Raw genomic sequence first — 20,280 nt, forward strand, 5'->3', positions numbered from 1 at the left:
CGCTTGTGCAGGCTCCCCACGCCATCCGGATGGCAAGTGTATTTCTGTGTGGGGACCTGTCTGTCTTGGGTGTCAGTCTGGGACTGTGGGACCCTGCATGTCTGTGCATAATGTTGAGCTCCCTGTCAGTATAGCTGCTCTCTGTGGGCTGCAGGGGGGGGCTCTCCTGCTCTTCTCTGTGTAACAGGCTGTGTGACATGCTGTGTGCTGTGAAGGACATGATTGTGAGACATGTTGTGGGCATACTGTGCGGCGACCGCTGCTGCGGTCCGCCATTTGTTTGTGACAGTTTTGTGGTGGCCGATCCTGTGTGGGGAGAGCGCCGTTTTGGCGCCAAACGCCGCCATTTTGGCGGCGATCGCGCGGGCCGCATGTCAGTGTTTCTGCCTCTACAGCCTCGGCCGGCGGCCATGTTTGTGTAGCCTTACTTAGGCTTTATGGGGGCGGTCAGTCTCGCATCACTTCCTTTTGCTCTGAGGACAGCGATCGATGAAGCAGCAGCCTGTGTGACCTCTCCAGGTTTTTACCTTCCATTCCTGTATTCCTTGCCTTTGTATTCCTAGCCAGGTGGGTCAGTGTGTTTTGTGAGTGCGGTGGGCTACGATCGCCGCGACCTTAAAGGGGCAGTACTCCTTTTTTTCCTAAGTTACTGGGGCATGGATTCTCAGGAAAGCAAGTTCCCTCCCTCCTTGGTAGGGGGCCAGGGGGCTGCTGCTGCTTCCCCCGAGGGGGCTGATCTGGCTACTATTGTGGCTAACCTTGCTGCTCAGGTGCAGATGCTGGTGGCTGATCGATCCACAAAAAGGCCCAGGGTGTCCATTTCCTCTGATTCAGAGGGCGATGGGGATGCTATGGCTGGAGTGCCCTTCTCAGGGTCTCGTTCTTCTCTAGACCTTGCGGGGTCTGAAGGGGAGGCTGAGGTGGAAGGGGTTGATAATTCTCCCCCTGGCTCGTCTGAAGAGCTTGCACTCATGGATGAGTTGGTTGCTTCTATCAAACAAACGCTGCATTTGGAGGACGAACCATGTCCTCCTGCTTTGATGTCCTCTTATGGGACGCAGAGAAAACGCAAAATGTCGCAGGTTTTTCCTTGCTCTACGGAATTTCAGCGTGCTGTTGAGGAGCAATGGCGCAACATAAAGAAGCCTTTTGCTGTGCCGAGTAGGTTCAAGCTGCGTTATCCTTTTACACCAGCTACTGATGAGCGTTGGTGTGTGCCGCCTCAGGTGGATCACGCGGTGGCGATTTTGAATAAATCCACTGCGATTCCTGCTGAGGATACCACGGTGTTCCAGGACCCTAGGGACAGGAGATTGGAGTCTCTGGCCCGTCACTCTTATACGGTTGCGGGCTCTATGCTGAAGCCTATTTTTGCTTCCATTATGGCAGCCCAGGCTATTGCCGATTGGACGCAGGTGCTCAGGCGCACTCTGGTGGCTGACTCTGCTTTGCCGTCGACATTGGCCATGGTGGATCAGATTCATCAGGGTGTCATGTATTTGTGTGATGTGGACCTAGATATGGTCCCTTTGGCTGCGCGTCTGCAGAGTGTTGCGGTGTTGAACCGTCGCCTGATCTGGCTGAAATGTTGGTCTGTTGACCAATCTTCTCGCAAGACTTTGGCTAATTTGCCTTACGCGGGTTCTCGCCTTTTTGGCGACTCCTTGGATACTCTGATTAAGGGTGTTTCTGGGGGTAAGAGTACTCTTTTGCCCTAGACTCACAAGTCTAAGTTTGTTCGCGGTAAGAAGAATGCTTAGTTTAGGCCCTCTCAGGGGTCCTTTCGTGCCTTCCGGTCGCACTATAAGGGTAAGCCCTTCAAGGGACAAGGCTCCCAGAAAAAGCCGTGGGCAGGTAAGCAGAAGTCCGGCCAGTCCGGGTCCGCTGCCCATAACAATGCGGCCTGAAGGGGCGCCCTCACCCAGTTCTGGGGTGGGGGGACGTTTGCTCGGTTTTCTTCAACCCTGGCTGGCCCGCGTTCGGGACAGGTGGGTTCAGGAAATCGTTCGATCTGGATACAAGATCGAGTTTCTCTCTCGGCCGGCGGGCAGATTTTTTCCCTCAAATCTTCAGCTGTCTCCGGAGTGCTTGCGGGATCTGCACCTGGCGGTGCGGGACCTGCGGGCTCAGGGAGTGGTGGTTCCGGTGCCTCATCGGGACAGATTTTGGGGATTCTATTCAAATCTGTTCACTGTGCCCAGAAAGGAGGGCAAGGTACGTCCGATTGTGGACTTGAAAGCTCTGAACCGCTTTGTGCGGGTTCGCAAGTTCCGCATGGAATCCCTGCGGTCGGTGGTGGCTGCCCTGGTTCCGGGGGAATTCATGGCCTCCATCGACTTGAAGGATGCGTATCTTCACATCCCCATTTTCGAGGGTCACCAGCAGCACCTTCGATTCGCCATTGCGGAGGATCACTACCAATTCGTGGCGTTGCCCTTTGGTCTCGCCTCGGCTCCGCGGGTTTTCACCATGGTGCTTGCGCCGGTTCTGGCTTTGTTGAGAGCCCAGGGCATCTCGATCCTGGGGTATCTGGACGACATTCTGGTTCGGTCTGCGACCAGTCAGGGCCTGGTGAACGACCTGTCCGTCACGATGCAGACTCTGCAAGAGTTCGGTTGGACGATAAATTTTCCAAAGTCGACGCTGTGTCCGTCGGTTCGTCTTCCTTACCTGGGTATGATCCTGGATTCTGTTCAGGCGAAGGTCTTCCTGCCGGAAGACAAGCTCCGGAAGCTTCAAGAAGAAGTCGGGTCCCTCAGGGACGTTCAGTGCTCGTCCCTCCGGACGTGCATGAGGTGTCTGGGACTGATGGTCTCGGCTTTCGAGGCGATACCCTTTGCCCAGTTTCACACGCGGGGTCTCCAAAGGGAGATTCTGGCCAGGTGGGACGGACGACCGAAATCTCTGGATCTCCAGATTTCGTTGAGTCATCGCACCAGAAGGGACCTTCTGTGGTGGCTCCAGTCCCCGGCGGTGTCGGGGGGCAAGTCCTTTCGCCCTTGCTCGTGGACAGTGATCACCACGGATGCCAGCCTGTCGGGCTGGGGTGGTGTTCTGGGCGTTCTGTCTGCCCAGGGAACTTGGTCGGAGGAGGAGTCCTCCCTTCCGATCAAGATTCTGGAATTGCGAGCAATAAATCTCTGCCTTCGGCGTTGGTCGGACAGGCTGCAGGGCCGTCCGGTTCGGGTTCAGACGGACAATGCCACCGCGGTGGCCTGCATCAACCACCAAGGGGGCACCAGGAGTGCCCGAGCGGCTCGGGAAGTAGCCGACATCCTGTCTTGGGCCGAGACGCACGTCCTGGCGATAACGGCAGTTCACATTCCGGGAGTGGAGAATTGGCAGGCGGATTATCTGAGCCGCCAGACCCTGGACCAGGGAGAATGGTCCCTTCACCCGGATGTCTTTCTGATGTTGTGCGAGAAGTGGGGGTCCCCAGATGTGGAGCTGTTCGCGTCTCGTCTGAACAACAAGGTGGAAAGGTTCGTGGCAAGAACACGTGATCCTCGGGCAGACGCCTCAGACACTTTGGTGGCGCCCTGGCATCAGTATCGTCTGATGTATGCCTTTCCACCGATTCAGCTGCTGTCCAGGTTCCTTCGGAGGTTGGCCTCGGAATCGAAAACGGTGATTCTGGTGGCACCAGACTGGCTTCGCCGGTCTTGGTACGCAGACCTCGTGAATCTGGCGGTCGACGCTCCGTGGCGTCTGCCTCTTCGAGGCGATCTCCTGTCTCAAGGGCCGATATTTCATCCTGCTTTACAGTCACTGGCTTTGACGGCCTGGCTGTTGAAACCCAGATCCTGAAGGATAGGGGTCTCTCCCCTGAGGTCATTCACACTTTGATTAAGGCTAGAAAGTCCTCTTCGGGGAAGGTTTACTACCGTACTTGGAAGGCCTATTTTGCCTGGTGTGAGTCCAGGGGGTATTCCCCTCGTTCATACTCGGTATCAAGGGTGTTGGCTTTTCTTCAAACGGGCGTGGACCAGCGTTTGGCGTTGGCCACGATTAAGGGTCAGATTTCTGCTCTGGCCGTTCTCTTTCAGCGCCCTGTGGCGTCTAATTCTTTAGTTGGCACCTTTGTTCAAGGGGTGCGGCATCTGGTCCCTCCTAGGAGGAGCCTTTGCCTCCATGGGACTTGAATCTTGTTCTGTCCGTGTTGCAACATGCTCCTTTTTAAAATATCAGGGAGATCTCGTTGTCTATGTTGTCCAAGAAGGTCGCCTTTTTGGTGGCAATCACCTCGGCTCGTAGGGTGTCGGAGCTGGCTGCCTTGTCCTGCAGATCTCCGTATTTGGTGGTTCACTTGGATAAGGTGGTCTTGCGTCCTAACCCGTCTTTCCTTCCGAAAAGGATTTCGGAATTTCACCTCAATGAGGACATTGTCTTGCCTTCGCTTTGCGCAAAGCCTAAACATCCAAAGGAAGTGGCTTTGCATTCCTTGGATGTTGTTCAGGCGATCAGGGTTTACCTGTCATCGACTGAATCCTTTCGCAAGACGGATTCTCTCTGTGTCCTTCCAGAGGGGCCTCGGAAGGGCATGGCGGCGTCGGCCTCTACCATCGCCAAATGGATCAGGCAGGTCATTGAACAAGCCTATGCTTTGAGGGGGAAAGTCCCTCCCATGCCTGTGAAGGCGCACTCTACGAGATCTCTGAGTACGTCTTGGGCCTATCATCATCGGGCTTCTGTGGCCCAGGTGTGTAAGGCGGCGACTTGGTCGTCCGTTCACACCTTCTCAAAATTCTACAAGGTGGATGTTCAGGCATCGGCAGATGCTTCCTTTGGCCGTAAAGTTCTTAGTGCGGCGGTGCCTTAGGGTCCTTTGTTTGGGTCCTTGGCTGTTGGGGTATTTTTTTTCCCTAGGTTACTTGTTCTTTCCTGGGTTGTTGCTCCTGTTGAGCAAGTTTTTTTCATGTTGCCCAGTTGGTTTCCTTCCTTTGGTAAGGTTCCTTTCTCTGATGTGGGTAGTGCGTTGCCTTAGGCGCGGCTGCTTTTTTTCCCACCCCTCATGTCTACACTGCTTTGGGACATCCCTATTGTGACGAATATGAAGGGGCGGCGACTGTCGGAGGACGTAAGAGAAAACTGAATTTTTGTAAAATCTTACCTGTAAAATTCCTTTCTCTGAGCCCTCCGACAGTCGCCGCCCCCGCCCCTCTTTTGGGGTTTTGTTTATGTACTCTACTGCTATGCTACTGAAACTGAGGTAGGAATGCAGGAAGCAGGAGGGTATTGACTGAAGGGACCACCCCCTGGGGGTGGGGTATGCTAAAAGCTTTGATATTAACATATTCTGTTGTCTAGCCACTCCTACGGAGCAAAGGTCAATAACCCTATTGTGACGAATATGAAGGGGCGGCGACTGTCGGAGGACTCAGAGAAAGGAATTTTACAGGTAAGATTTTACAAAAATTCAATTTTTTTTAATGAAATAAGACCCTGAAGAAGTGCGGTCTGTGCGAAACATGTCAAGCTTAATCCCAACAACTGGATACCAATATCCCACTGTTGATCACCCATTGGTAGTTTCTAGTAGGATATTGTATCTACAGGTTTTACTTATGTGGGATTAGGAGCTTCTGTGACAAGTTAATCATGTAGGTGAGCATCATGTGGTCTTTCTCTTTCAAAAATGGGAGAAACTATGCTATAGCAAAACAAGAATGCTTGTCCATAAAATGAGCCCTAGACTCCCTCCAGTATTACCACTAGGGAGCTTGAGGTTTAAATTTCAACCATGCTCATGTGGCAACCTATTTTATGGTTGCCACAAAATAAGGGGACAAATGCTAGGGTGACCCGATAGATCCTGGTGCTCCCTGGTAAGCTTCATTAAAATGCTTTTTTTTTATTTTTTTTTAAGTACATTGTTTTAGCTCCACTGGCTCTTACACCTCTCCAGTTTGAGGAAGGGTATGGGAAATGTAATAGTCAAAAGGGATAGTTTCTGGACAGCAGGTATATAGCTTCTTTTTTGTTACTCAGGTAATGGGTTCTATAAAAGCCATCACATGGTACATGGTAGTCGAAAAAGCTCAATTTCTGGCTGGGCACTGTGGTGCCACTGTGTTTAAACTCCGTTCCACTGAAGTAACCATATTTATTTTCTTGTCACTGGGACTATATTGATTTGAAAGGTTACATTTGAGTGTTTTTTTTTATCGAATTTAACTTTTTTTTTTCAGGTGAACACCCCTCTGAATTAGAAAAGCATGTTGTTCAAGTGTTGACAACCTCCAAACATCACACTATACTGTAAACACTATTCTAGGATCAAAAAATGATTTTATGAGAACTACATTAAAGGCTAAATCTGGCCATAGATGATTAGGTGTGAGAAGCATTGATGTCTGACTGACACACTCATGGGCGGAAGGTGGTTTGCATTGTTTAAATAGATAATTGGGGCTGAATGAAGAAAAAAAAAAAAATGAACCTCCATCCATGCAAGTGAGGTCTTTGGAGATATCGACCTCCCCAATGGAGCATTGTATTCTGACAGCGGAGCCTTGCGCTGTTAGAATACACTAAGATGACAAACAGGGGCGGCCCCAAACTGATCAGAATACAGCTGGTCCTTGCATGCACCCATATTTGCAGCACAAAATGTGCATTGGTTATTTTTTTATTTATTTTTTCTTGCAAATGAGCTTGCAGGGCATTGCTACTGCAGTCAGTGGATCGCGAGTTTCTGAAGATTCTAATTAAGGTCTGTACCGAGGCACAGACTTTCAGTTACTGAGCTCGAGGAAGGTTCAATGGACTACGAGTGCGATAATCATCACACTTATGTTCCACTGAGAATTACATATCTGCCTGCTGAGGTGACAGATGGGACTTGTAGTTCATTAATTTACAAATCTTTGTGAATCAATGACATGGCTGTGGGGGAACAGCCGTGCAGAATTCAAAAGTGATAGCGACTGCCATGGAGAAGAACCCCCACATGCGATCAGTTTGGGGTGTGTGAGGAGCAGGGAGGGGCGGGGGGGGGGGGGGGGGTGGGCAAGTCCTGGGGGGGGAAGTCCTGCTTGTAACCATGTTACATGCTAAATTTGGATCTGACATGCAACATAGTCAAAAGGGTAACGTTAGCCTGGTGAAGCAGTCTGGAACCTCTAAATAGGCATGAGAAGGTACATGTATTTAGCCTAAGGGATGGTGGCTTAGGATGTGGAATATGTTGATAGGTGGGGATAACAATGAAAGATTTTCTGTTTGTATAGGCTCGTGAGATGTAAATATGGCCCTATTAGAAAATATGAGGGAAGCACATTTTATATATTTGAAGGAGTTTGAACTTTCACTGCTTTGTATAATAGTCTAATGCCACGTTGATGAGTGTTGTCAGGAACTATTTGGGTTCACACCAGAGCACAATAAGCACACTCCAATAATACTTGCAGAACATATGATCAATGTGTATTAGCCTGCCTGTGAACAATCCCCAGTGCAGTTGTTGGAATGTAAAGAGAGGTCTCCATATTATGTTTCCTGTCAGTGGTCTTCGGTATGAAAAGCTTATTTCTACATCAGATATCTCCGGTCTTTTAGGTGCACATTTGTCTGCTGGATGTTAGCCACTATTGGCAGTTACATGATCAATAAATTGGATTTGTAGGGAAATGCTTTGTCATTCTGTGGCAAACTCTAATGGTCTATAATAAACTGTCATAAACTTGTGCAAAAATAACCTGAATTTGGCTAGTGTTCTAATCTTTTCTCTAAGGACACTGTTACTAAGGATAACAGTTACAGTTTCTTATAATAAATCTACTAGCGCATACATTTTGATGTACGTTTTTGTAAACTGGGACTTGTTCTATGGTTCAATCACTTTAGTACTTGATGCAGTAACTCGTGTTAGCAAGAACTTTATAAATCATTTCTAGCAACATTATCAGGTTCTTACTGGGAAACAAGCAATTCTTCACTAACAATAGCCTTGTGTTGTATAATTACATTCAAAACTTGAGAATTGAGGCCTGTGGTGGGTTAGATCAGTGTTTTTCAACCTTTTCTCTTTTGTTCATTGACGGACACAGCTCCAGAAACTTTTTGAACATTGGGTTATTCTGCCAACTACAGGAGTAGGATACTAGGCAGGAAAAAACTTTACCACGCCTATGGGGCAGGCCCAGGGGGTATACTCCCACTTCCTGCTACAGGCATTTAGTTTTTTTCTTTTTTTTCTGCCTAGTCAGGAGTAAGGACCTAGTTTCTTGCTGGGATCTCTGGTGCTGGCATTTTTTCCCTTTTAAACTGATTTTTTTCCTCTTTTATTATTTTCTGTTCCTGTGAGATCTACAATCAACTGCTGGACTGGGTGACGGACTGGATATTCTATATCCTTATGGTCTCCCCAGTCTGGCCAGCAAGCGCTTGCAGACCTCTGCTCCAGGCTAGGTCGGCCGCGACATAGCCCTGCGATTTTCTGTCAATTTCCTTTGGCTTAACATTCCTTGGTTCGTACCTTTGTTCAGGGAGTTCGTCACTTGGCTCCACCTGTGCGGTCTCAGTTGCCTCCGTGGGACCTTTGGTGCAGTCAGTTCTTCAGAAACCACCTTTTGAAAATATTTGCGAAATTCCTCTGCTGACATTGTCCCAGAAGGTAGCCTTTTTGGTGGCTATTACTTCTGCACACAGGGTGGCAGCTTTGCCTTTCGTTCACCCTACTTGATGGTTCACAGAGATAAAGTGGTGCTTCACCCTTGTCAATCGTCCCTTCCTAAGGTTGTCTCAGGCTTCCATCTTGATGAAGACATTGTGTTGCCTTCTCTGTGTCCTAAGCATCCTAAGGAGATTGCCTTGCATTCTCTGGATGTGGTTCAGGCGATCAGGGTATACCTGGCGGCAACCAAGTTGTTTAAGAAATCAGACTCACTTTTTGTCCTTTCGGATTGACCTCGCAAAGGGTTGGCCGCGTTTGCCGCAACTATTTCCAGATGGATCAGACAGACGGTAGTGCAGGCCTATTCGGTCAAGCATCAGGGTCCTCCTTTCCCTGTTAAGACGCATTCTATGTGGGTGCTTAATGCCTCCTGTGCTTTCTGCCATCAGGCGTCGGTGATGCAGGTTTGCAAGGTGGCCACCTGGTCGTCTGTTCACACTTTCACAAAATTCTACAAAGTAGATGTGTTGGCATCTGCAGATGCTGCTTTTGGCTGCAAGGTTTCGCAGGCCGCTGTTTGAGAGGACTTGGTCGTCTTTGAGGGTGTATTGTTTTTTTCAGGTAAGCTCCAGTTGTTCCTGGTTGAGCTCCCTGTTACCTGGTTGGCTAGGTTTAGCCTTTGGGAATTTTTTCTGCTGTGTTTTTCCCACCCCTCATTTTGACACTGCTTTCTGATGTCCCAATGGTCAAGAAGATTCTGGAGCTGTGTCTGCCAATGAACGAAAGAGAAAATTGGACTTTTGTCTTATCGTAAAATCCTTTTCTCTGATGTTCATTGACGGACACCGCACCTACCCCCCTATTGAGTTGGGTTATTTTTCTTCTGACACTGCTTGCCACAAATCCATACCCATAGGCGTGGTAACGTTTTTTTTCTGCCTAGTGTCCTACTCCTGTAAGGGGCAGCGTAACCCAATGGTCAAGAACATTCTGGAGCTGTGTCCATCAATGAACATCAGAGAAAATGAATTTTTTTGGTAAGCCAAAAATCTAATTTTTTCAGAATTGCGCACAATCCCGGAGCCCACTAGTCTGAGGACTCATTCACACCAGGAGGTGCAACCAAGCGTGCCTTGCATTTTTGAGCTGCTCTATACATGTAAAACAGAAAAAGGGTACCTGCATGATTTTTAAAATTGAGCAGCACCAAAACACATGGTACTTTGGTACCATGCGTTTTAGCAGGTCAAAACATACGCGCATTTGTTAGAGACGTGTGGGTGTCATTAGGAACAAATGGCATCCAAGCGTGTCTGCAAAAGGCAGCACATTTTTGTGCAATTCGGGAAAGCACATGATTTCCCACATTTCTGCACCTGGTGTGAACAAGTCCTAAAATGTACTCCGAGTTCAGTGGTCTGTAGGTTGTAAACCCCCCTCTTAGCACAATTCCCCCAATCCCCCCTCCTAGCATAACCCCTCCCAAATCACCCTTCCAGCACAACCACCCCAAAATCCCCCCTCTTGGCACAAACCCCCACTCCCAGATCCCCCTCTTTGCACAACCCCTTTCCCCTCAAATCCCCCCATTCCCTTGCACAGATTCTGTCCCTACAGTAGTGACATCAGTAGAGAGGGGGAGAGAGCCAAAAAGATCTCCAGTACACCAAAGCCAGGGAAGATTGGTTACAGGTTTAGTCCACAATTGGCGACACTTACTCTATAAATACAACTACAAATGAGTCTGCATTTAAGACTTTTGTGACATAGTACATGGTCCCACAACTACCACATCTACATCCTTCTTTCCCTGATGTATGCTTTTATGGTTTCACTGCCTCAGGCGATGTCTTACATAAATTGTGGACCTGCCCCATGCTTACAAGATTTTGGACCGATATTTTAGAGACTCTGTTTAATTGTCCTTTCCCAAGGGATCCCTGGTTTTGCTACATCTTAATGTGTTACTAAACCCCGAACCCTGCATTCACTATATCTGGTCTCCCACAGTACACAGAACATGGAAATGCAATTTTTTTTTAGTAAATATAAACTTCTAAATACCTTTTCTCATCAGCAGTCTCATCTCTTCTAACAGTGTCTGGCTGAGCACTGTAGGAGGAGTTTTCATTTCCTCTGACTGTCCTATGAGGTTGCAGGACCCCTGACCCTCTGTCCTGACAGTGCCGATTGGCCCTGTGCTCATCACATGCACCCTCCCCCAAAAAACAAAAAAAACAAAAAAAAAACTCTCTAGCAATACACACCAAACTGAGCATGTGCAGAGTGCCTCCACGGCTGTGTACTATCAGCAGATGGATTGGGGACAGTTACATAATTACATAGTAGTTGAGGTTGAATAAAGGCAACAGTCCATCCAGTTTAACCTGTGCAGGTGTGTGTGTGTGTGTGTGTGTGAGTGGCGTGATCATTTCCCATAACCCTGAATTTTGTGATCTGTGAGATGCATGTCCAAGAGTCTTTTAAAGTAGCCATACTTCCCGCAGCTACCACCAATTGTGGAGGAGAGTTCCACATTCTTACCGCCCTCACAGTGAAGAACCCCTTACGCAGCTTAAGGTTAAACTGCCTCTCCTCTAATCTCATTGTGTGGCCACATGTCCTCTTGCACTCCTTGAGACTAAATTGTTTTTTTCCTATGCTGGGATCACCATTGAGTTATTTGTTAATCCCCATCATGTGCCCTCTCAGGTGTCTCCTCCCCAAGGAGAATAAATGAAGCGCTTGTAATCGCTCCTCGTAATTAAGGTCCTCCAATCCCCTAATTAGTTTAGTTGCCCTTCTTTGGACTCTCTCCAGTTCCAGCACATCCCTTCTGAGGATTGGCGACCAGAATTGCACAGAATACTCCAGATGTGGGCGAACCAGGGTTTTATAAAGTGGCAGGATTATAGCTTTATCTCTGGAATATATCCCCTTCCTTATGCATGCTAATATTCTGCCGGCTTTGGCAGCTGAAGCTTGACATTGCATGCTATTGCTTAGTCTATCTTCTACTAGAACCCCCCAAATCTTTCTCCATCCTGGTTTCCCCCAGAGATCCCCCCCCCCAGATCATAATTTGTGTTTATGTTTTTTGCCCCCAAGTGCAATACCTTACATTTCTCTACATTAAACCTCATATGCCATGTAGTTGCCCACTCTGTTATTTTGTTCAGGTCATTCTGTAAGATTTCTATATCTTGATGAGAGTTATTGCCCTGCCTATTTTTGTGTCATCCGCAAAAACTGAGATTGAGCTAATGATTCTGTCCTCTATGTCAGTGGTCCTCAACCCTGGTCCTCGGGGCCCACTAACAGGCCAGGTTTGCAAGATAACTAAATTACATCACAGGTGATCTCATTTGCTGCTCAGTGATTGCAGTATTCTAGTCTGCATCTCCCCACGGTAATACTTAAAACCTGGCCTGTTAGTGGGCCCCGAGGACCGGAGTTGAGGACCACTGCTCTATGTTATTGATGAATAAATTTAACAAAATTGGTCCCAGGACTGAGCCTTGTGGGACCCCACTTACCACTCCAGACCAGTTTGAGTATGCGTTATTTATCACCACCCACACGCCCATGTAACCAGTTTTCTATCCAAGAACAAACCTTGTGGTCGATGCCTCCAAACCCTAGTTTACAGATTAAGCGTTTGTGGGGAACTGTGTCGAATTCCTTAGCAAAATCCAGATACACCACATCCACAGGTCTCTACCTATCTAGCTCACAGCTCACCTCCTTGTAAAATGTTAACAGATTGGTTTGGCAAGAACGTCCTTTTGTGAACCCATGCTGATTACTGCTGATGATATTGTTGACCTAAGCAAATTCTTGGATATAGTCCCTTATCATCCCTTCCAATAATTTACATACTATTGATGTCAGGCTGACCGGCCTAAAGTTTCCCAGAATATCCCTCTGCCCTTTTGTGAATATTGGTATCACATTAGCTTTCCTCCAGTCACCTGGTACAGTTCCTGTCATTATACTGTCTGTGAAGATTAGGAACAACAGTCTAGATATAACCCTACTGAGTTCCTTGAGTACTCTTGGGTGCAAGCCATCCAGTCCTGGTGATTTATTAGTGTTAATGTTATCAAGTCTTTCCTTGATTTCATCCTCTGTTAGCCACTGTGGCATGTCCTGTAATGATGTGCTAACCATAGAGTCATGATCAATATACCCCTCCTTTTCGTGTGTAAAAACCAAGGAGAAAAAAGTATTTAGCACAGTTGCCTTCTCTGTGTCCTCTGCAACCATCCTCCCATCATTGTTAATTATGTGTGCAACATGCTCTGACCTCACTTTTTTTTATTAATATATTTAAAGAATGTCTTATGGGTTTTTTTACACTCCTCTGCTATGTGTAGTCATCTTTTAGCCATCCTGATTTTGTTTTTACATTTCTTGTTCGATTCCTTTTATTGGTGGAAAGCCGATAATGTCCCCCCCCCCCCCCCCCCGATTTATATTTCTTAAATGCCATTTTTGTCGCTCTAATAAGCATTTTTACATTACGGTTTAGCCACCCTGGTTTGACCTTGGCTCTTCTAAATTTATTTCCCATTGAAATGCACTGTGATATACATTTGTTTAATAGTAAAAGAAGGGGAGGATCAGAGAAGACCAGATCAAACAGCCTTTTTACACAATTCGCTGGATTAACCACTTAGGTTCCACAGTGAGTAAAACAAGGATGCTTTACTTCATATACTGACTGATTTAATTTGTTTAGTAACACTTTAAGCCCTCAGGCCTCACTAAATCCCAGTTTAAACTAGCGACTTATTTTATTAGAGGCGAGTTCTCTTACTTCGTGCAGTCTTGATACCCTTTTTTATTAATGAAAACATACCACACTCATAAGAATTTTTTAACAGACTTCTTGGATACAAAACATCCATCCCTTGATTCCCATAACTAGTTATTCTTCCCTGTAGGTGTCCAGCCTTAGGGACCTACCTTGGATACCTTTGATGTCCTCTCCCCCATCCATTATTTCTTTTTCATATATTGTTCCCCACTTTTTTTGTTTTCCTTTTTTATTTATTTTATATCCAGTACTTTTCCCCACCACCCTATTGGGGAGCACCTTTATTTCCCATTTAGTCCTCCTCACTGAAGTAGATTTTACGCTGATCAACAGCATTTTTTGACCAGTACCTCACCAACTGCCTGAACTCTTTCAGGATAGGTGTAGACCACCACTATGCCATCAACCAATTTTCTGTATAATAGTAGACCTTTAGGACCTTTAGTAGACCTGTACTATGCTCAAACAGTATAGTTGTGATAACAATATATATATATATATATATATATATATATATATATACACAGTGGGTACGGAAAGTATTCAGACCCCCTTAAATTTTTCACTCTTTGTTATATTGCAGCCATTTGCTAAAATCATTTAAGTTCATTCTTCTTCCTCATTAATGTACACATAGCACCCCATACTGACAGAAAAACACAGAATTGTTGACATTGTTGCAGATTTATTAAAAAAGAAAAACTGAAATATCACATGGTCCTAAGTATTCAGACCCTTTGCTGTGACACTCATATATTTAACTCAGGTGCTTTCCATTTCTTCTGATCATCCTTGAGATGGTTCTACACCTTCATTTGAGTCCAGCTGTGTTTGATTATACTGATTGGACTTGATTAGGAAAGCCACACACCTGTCTATATAAGACCTTCCAGATCACAATGCATGTCAGAGCAAATGAGAATCATGAGGTCAAAGGAACTGCCTGAAGAGCTCAGAGACAGAATTGTGGCAAGGCACAGATCTGGCCAAGGTTACAAAAAGATTTCTGCTGCACTTAAGGTTCCTAAGAGCACAGTGGCCTCCATAATCCTCAAATGGAAGACGTTTGGGACGACCAGAACCCTTCCTAGAGCTGGCCGTCCGGCCAAACTGAGCTATCGGGGGAGAAGAGCCTTGGTGAGAGAGGTAAAGAAGAACCCAAAGATCACTGTGGCTGAGCTCCAGAGATGCAGTCAGGAGATGGGAGAAAGTTGTAGAAAGTCAACCATCACTGCAGCCCTCCACCAGTTGGGGCTTTATGGCAGAGTGGCCCGACGGAAGCCTCTCCTCAGTGTAAGACACATGAAAGCCCGCATGGAGTTTGCTAAAAAAACACCTGAAGGACTCCAAGATGGTGAGAAATAAGATTCTCTGGTCTGATGAGACCAAAATAGAAAGTTTTGGCCTTAATTCTAAGCGGTATGTGTGGAGAAAACCAGGCACTGCTCATCACCTGTCCAATACAGTCCCAACAGTGAAGCATGGTGGTGGCAGCATCATGCTGTGGGGGTGTTTTTCCGCTGCAGGGACAGGACGACTGGTTGCAATCGAAGGAAAGATGAATGCGGCCAAGTACAGGGATATCCTGGACAAAAACCTTCTCCAGAGTGCTCTGGACCTCAGACTGGGCCGAAGGTTTACCTTCCAACAAGACAATGACCCTAAGCACACAGCTAAAATAACGAAGGAGTGGCTTCACAACAACTCCGTGACTGTTCTTGAATGGCCCAGACAGAGCCCTGACTTAAACTCAATTGAGCATCTCTGGAGAGACCTAAAAATGGCTTTCCACCAACGTTTACCATCCAACCTGACAGAACTGGAGAGGATCTGCAAGGAGGAATGGCAGAGGATCCCCAAATCCAGGTGTGAAAGACTTGTTGCATCTTTCCCAAAAAGACTCCTGGCTGTATTAGATCAAAAGGGGGCTTCTACTAAATACTGAGCAAAGGGTCTGAATACTTAGGACCATGTGATATTTCACTTTTTCTTTTTTAATAAATCTGCAACAATGTCAACAATTCTGTGTTTTTCTGTCAGTATGGGGTGCTATGTGTACATTCATGAGGAAAAAGAATGAACCTAAATGATTTTAGCAAATGGCTGCAATATAACAAAGAGTGAAAAATTTAAGGGGGTCTGAATACTTTCCGTACCCACTGTATATATATATATATATATATATACCCCTCACATTTTTGTAAATATTATATCATTTCACGTGACAACACTGACGAAATGACACTTCACTACAATGTAAAGTAGTGAGTGTACAGCTTGTATAACAGTGTAAATCTGCTGTCACCTCAAAATAACATAACACACAGCCATTAATGTCTAAACGGCTGGCAACAAAAGTGAGTACACAAAATTGGGCCCAAAGTGTCAATATTTTGTCTGGCCATCATTATTTTCCAGCACTGCCTTAACCCTATTGGGCATGGAGTTCACTAGAGCTTCACAGGTTGCCACTGGAGTCCTCTTGACGACATCACAGAGCTGGTGGATATTGGAGACCTTGCGCTCCTCCACCTTCTGTTTGAGGATGCCCCACAGATGCTCAACAGGGTTTAGGTCTGGAGACATGCTTGGCCAGTCCATCACCTTTACTCTCAGCTTCTTTAGCAAGGCAGTGGTTGTCTTGGAGGTGTGTTTGGGGTCGTTATCATGTTGGAATACTGCCCTGCGGCCCAGTCTCTGAAGGGAGGGGATCATGCTCTGTTTCAGTATGTCACAATACATTTTGGCATTCATGGTTCCCTCAGTGAACTGTAGCTCCTCAGTGCTGGCAACACTCATGCAGCCCCAGACCATGACACTCCCACCACCATGCTTGAGTGTACGCAAGACACACTTGTCGTTGTACTCCTTACCTGGTTGACGCCACACACGCTTGACACCATCTGAACCAAATAAGTGTATCTTGGTCTCATCAGACCACAGGACATGGTTCCAGTAATCCATGTCCTTAGCCTGCTTGTCTTCAGCAAATTGTTTGGGGGCTTTCTTGTGCATCATCTTTAGAAAAGGCTTCCTTCTGGGATGACAGCCATGCACACCAATTTGATGCAGTGGGTGGCGTATATGATCTGAGCACTAACAGGCTGACCTCCCACCCCTTCAACCTCTGCAGCAATGCTGGCAGCACTCCTACGTCTATTTCCAGACAACCTCTGCATGATGCCGAGCACGTGCACTCAACTTCTTTGGTCGACCATGGCGAGGCCTGTTCTAAATGGAACCTGTTCTGTTAAACTGCTGTATGGTCTTGGCCACCGTGCTGCAGCTCAGTTTCAGGGTCTTGGCAATCTTCTTATAGCCTTGGACATCTTTATGTAGAGCAACAATTATTTTTTTCAGATCCTCAGAGAGTTCTTTGTCATGAGGTTGAAGTGTCATTTTTTCAGTGTTGTCACATGAAAAGATATAATAAAATATTTACAAAAATGTGAGGGGTGTACTCACTTTTGTGAGATACTGTATATATACAGTATTTATACATGCTTCTTCATGTTGCTATAAGTACCTATGCTTCAATAAAAAATGTATTGAACATGAATAAAAAAACAGTTGTGCTTTCCCTTAATGGCACCATTATAAGCTTGCACACACTTTGGCCAACATTTCTTATTTCTACAAAGCTTTTTGGCCAAACTTCTCCTATGGATCAGAGGAATGCAGTTCATTCTGCACTCCTGTTACCCGTATTCAGCCCGCTGTCGGTTGACGTCACTCAGCCGGTCCAGGCCAATCAACTGCGTATGATTGATTGTTTTTTTTTTAAATCCTAAACTTCTCTTTTAACAAATGCTGCTCTGTCTAAACCTTCTACTTTAAAATGGCCTTATTATTTTATCTACAGTTTTCAGCTCAGGCTGTTGTGTTTCATATAGTGCCACTGACACGTCAAACTCTTGGCAGATAGGCAAAGTATTGGTGTAGCAACCCACATATTTATTTACTGTATAAGGGGTATTTGCCAAAGGAATTGAGAATTTTCACAAAATAAATGATATGAATATTCCCTTCAGTCATCCAATCACAATCAGATGATATACTGTAAGTAGAAAGTAATTTTCTCTTACGTCCTCCGACAGTCGCCGCCTCTTCATATTCGTCACATATGGGGTATTAGACTTTGCTCCGAAGGAGTAGCTAGGCAACAGAATATGTTAACAATAAAGCTTTTAACACATCCCACCCTCAAGGGGTGGTCCCCTCAGTCAATACCCTCCTACTTCCTGCAACCATATCTCAGTTTTAATGTCTAGCTTGTCAGGAGTGGCTGGCTTTTTCTGTGCTGGGGCTTTCTGCCCCAGACTCTTTCTTCTTTTTAAAATTTTGTTTGAGTTTTCTCTCTACCTTTACTTAGCTGTTATTTTTGTCAGCATTAGTTAGTTCTTCGGATGAAGAGGATCACGCAGACTGGGTCTCGGGCTGATCCCCCTGATCGCAGGTCGTGGGTCAGTGGCTTCCCAGTCTGCCATCGAGCGTTCAGCCAGGTAACGCTCCTGGCACAGTGAACGACCCATCCCTGTTCGGTGCAGGGATGATTGGTGAGGTGGCTACCTCACTGGACGCTGTGCGGTTTCTTAACCACCATTTTGTGCGTCTTGAATGCGACTCTCCCTGCCTCATGTGCAGCGGCTTGTTCGCCTGTGCGGGTCCCCCACGCCATGTGAGGTAAGTGTATTTATGTGGGGACCTGTCTGTCTGGGGGGGTGTCAGTCTGGGACTGTGTAACCTGCCTTTAATCACACTGCTTGTCTCCCTATCTCTCGGCTGCATGCTGTGGGCTGCAAGGGGGGGGGGGGGAGATGTGTGACACTGTCTGTGTCAGGCTGATCAGTGTGTGAAGCTGTGTGCTGTGGGGCATGTTTTTTGGCATGTTTGGGCACTATACAGCGATCGCTGCGGCGATCTGACATGTATTCTGATACTGGAATGTAATGTGTGTTTTTTACTGCACTGTGGTGCGGCGGTTTCGGCGCCAAACGGCGCCATTTTGCCTACACCCGCTCCGGCCGCATGTTTTACATGCATGGCGGCCATTTTCTTGTAGCCTCCATAGGCTTACATAGAGCGCCCTGGCAGCATCGCTTCCTCTTTCCAGGAACACCGATCGAGGCAGCAGCAGCGGCGAGGGTCTCCTCAGGTTTTACCCTTCTGTTCTTGCTATCCATTGCCTGTGTTCAGTTTGCATATTCCCTGTGGGGGTCTTGTTGTGCTTGAGTGTGGTGCGGTGGGCTGCGCTTGCCGCGCTTGCTTGAAAGGGGCAGTTAACCCTTTGTTGTCTGGCATTACAGGGGCAATGGATTCTCAGGAGGGAAAATTTCCTACAGCCTTGGTGGAAAGCCAGGGGTCCGCTGTCTCCCCCCCAGGGGGGGATTTGACCACTATTGTGGCTGGCCTTGCTGCTCAGGTGCAGATGCTGGTGGCTGCTCAATCTACTAAAAGGCCCAGAGTTGCTCTTTCCTCTGATTCTGAGGGTGAGGGTGATAGGGCTGTTATGGCGGGGGCCTCCTTATCGGGGTCCCGCTCCTCTCTTGATCTAATAGGGTCTGAGGTGGAGGCTGAAGTTGAGGGGGTTGATAATTCTCCCCCTGGCTCGCCTGAAGAGCTTGCAATCATGGATGAGTTGATTGCTTCCATAAAGCAAACGCTGCGTTTGCAGGATGAGGTGTGTCCCCCCGCCGCTTTGGCGGCTTATGGGACGCAGAGAAAACGCAGGACGCCGCAGGTTTTTCCCTGCAATGATGATTTTCAGCGCGCTGTCAAGGAACAATGGCGCAATCTACGCAAACCTTTTGCTGTACCAAGTAGATTCAAGCTGCGTTATCCTTTCTCGCCTTCCACTGATGAAAGGTGGTGTGTGCCACCCCCAGTGGATCACGCAATTGCGGTTTTAAACAAAGCCACTGCGATTCCGGCAGAGGATTCCCCTGTGTTCCGTGACGCCACGGATAGGAGACTAGAGTCTCTTGCCCGTCATACTTATTCTGTTACGGGTTCTATGCTTAAGGCTCTGTTTGCTTCTCTCATGGCGGCCCAGGCGATCGCAAGTTGGACGCAGATGCTTAGGCGCGTCCTAGTGGCCGATTCGGCCTCACCGGCGACCCTGGATATGGTGGATCAAATCCACCAGGGTGTCATGTATCTGTGTGATGCGGACCTGGACCTGGTTCCGTTGGCTGCACGTGTGCACAGTGTGGCGGTGTTGTCTCGCCGCCTGATTTGGTTAAAATGTTGGTCGGTGGACCAGTCTTCACGTAAGACCTTAGCCAATCTGCCTTATGATGGGTCTCGCCTTTTTGGGGAGTCCCTGGATGTGTTGATTAAGGGGATCACCGGGGGTAAGAGCACTCTCTTGCCCCATTTCCCCAAAGCTAAGGGGGCTTCTGGGAAGAAGCATGCTAATTTTCGGCCCCCTCAGGGGTCTTTTCGTGCCTTTCGGCCGCACTACAAGGGCAAGCCGTTCAAAGGTCAAGGCTCTCAGAAGAAGCCCTGGTCTGGTAAACAGAAGTCCGGCCAATCCGGATCTGCAGCCCATAACAGTGGGGCCTGAAGGGGCGCCCTCACCCAGTTTTGGGGTGGGGGGACGCTTGCTCGGTTTTCTTCAGCCCTGGTTGGCCCGTGTGCGGGACAGATGGGTTCAGGAAATCGTTCGATCTGGTTACAAGATCGAGTTTCTCTCTCGGCCGGAGAGCAGATTTTTTCCCTCAAATCTTCAACTGTCTCCAGAGCGTTTGCGGGACCTGCACCTGGCGGTGCGGGACCTGAGGGCTCAGGGAGTGGTGGTTCCGGTGCCTCATCGGGACAGATTTCGGGGGTTTTATTCCAATCTGTT

At 47.4% G+C, this 20,280-nt stretch overlaps 1 protein-coding gene across 4 annotated transcripts in view; it reads left to right on the forward strand.

The window, feature by feature from the left end:
• BBS9 (Bardet-Biedl syndrome 9) overlaps positions 1–20,280 on the forward strand; it is a 629,867-nt gene that overhangs the window by 85,611 nt on the left and 523,976 nt on the right. The window lies entirely within an intron of this gene.

This window comes from Pelophylax lessonae, assembly GCF_965119305.1.
Source record: "Pelophylax lessonae genome assembly, chromosome: 5".
Classification (NCBI taxonomy): domain Eukaryota; kingdom Metazoa; phylum Chordata; class Amphibia; order Anura; family Ranidae; genus Pelophylax; species Pelophylax lessonae.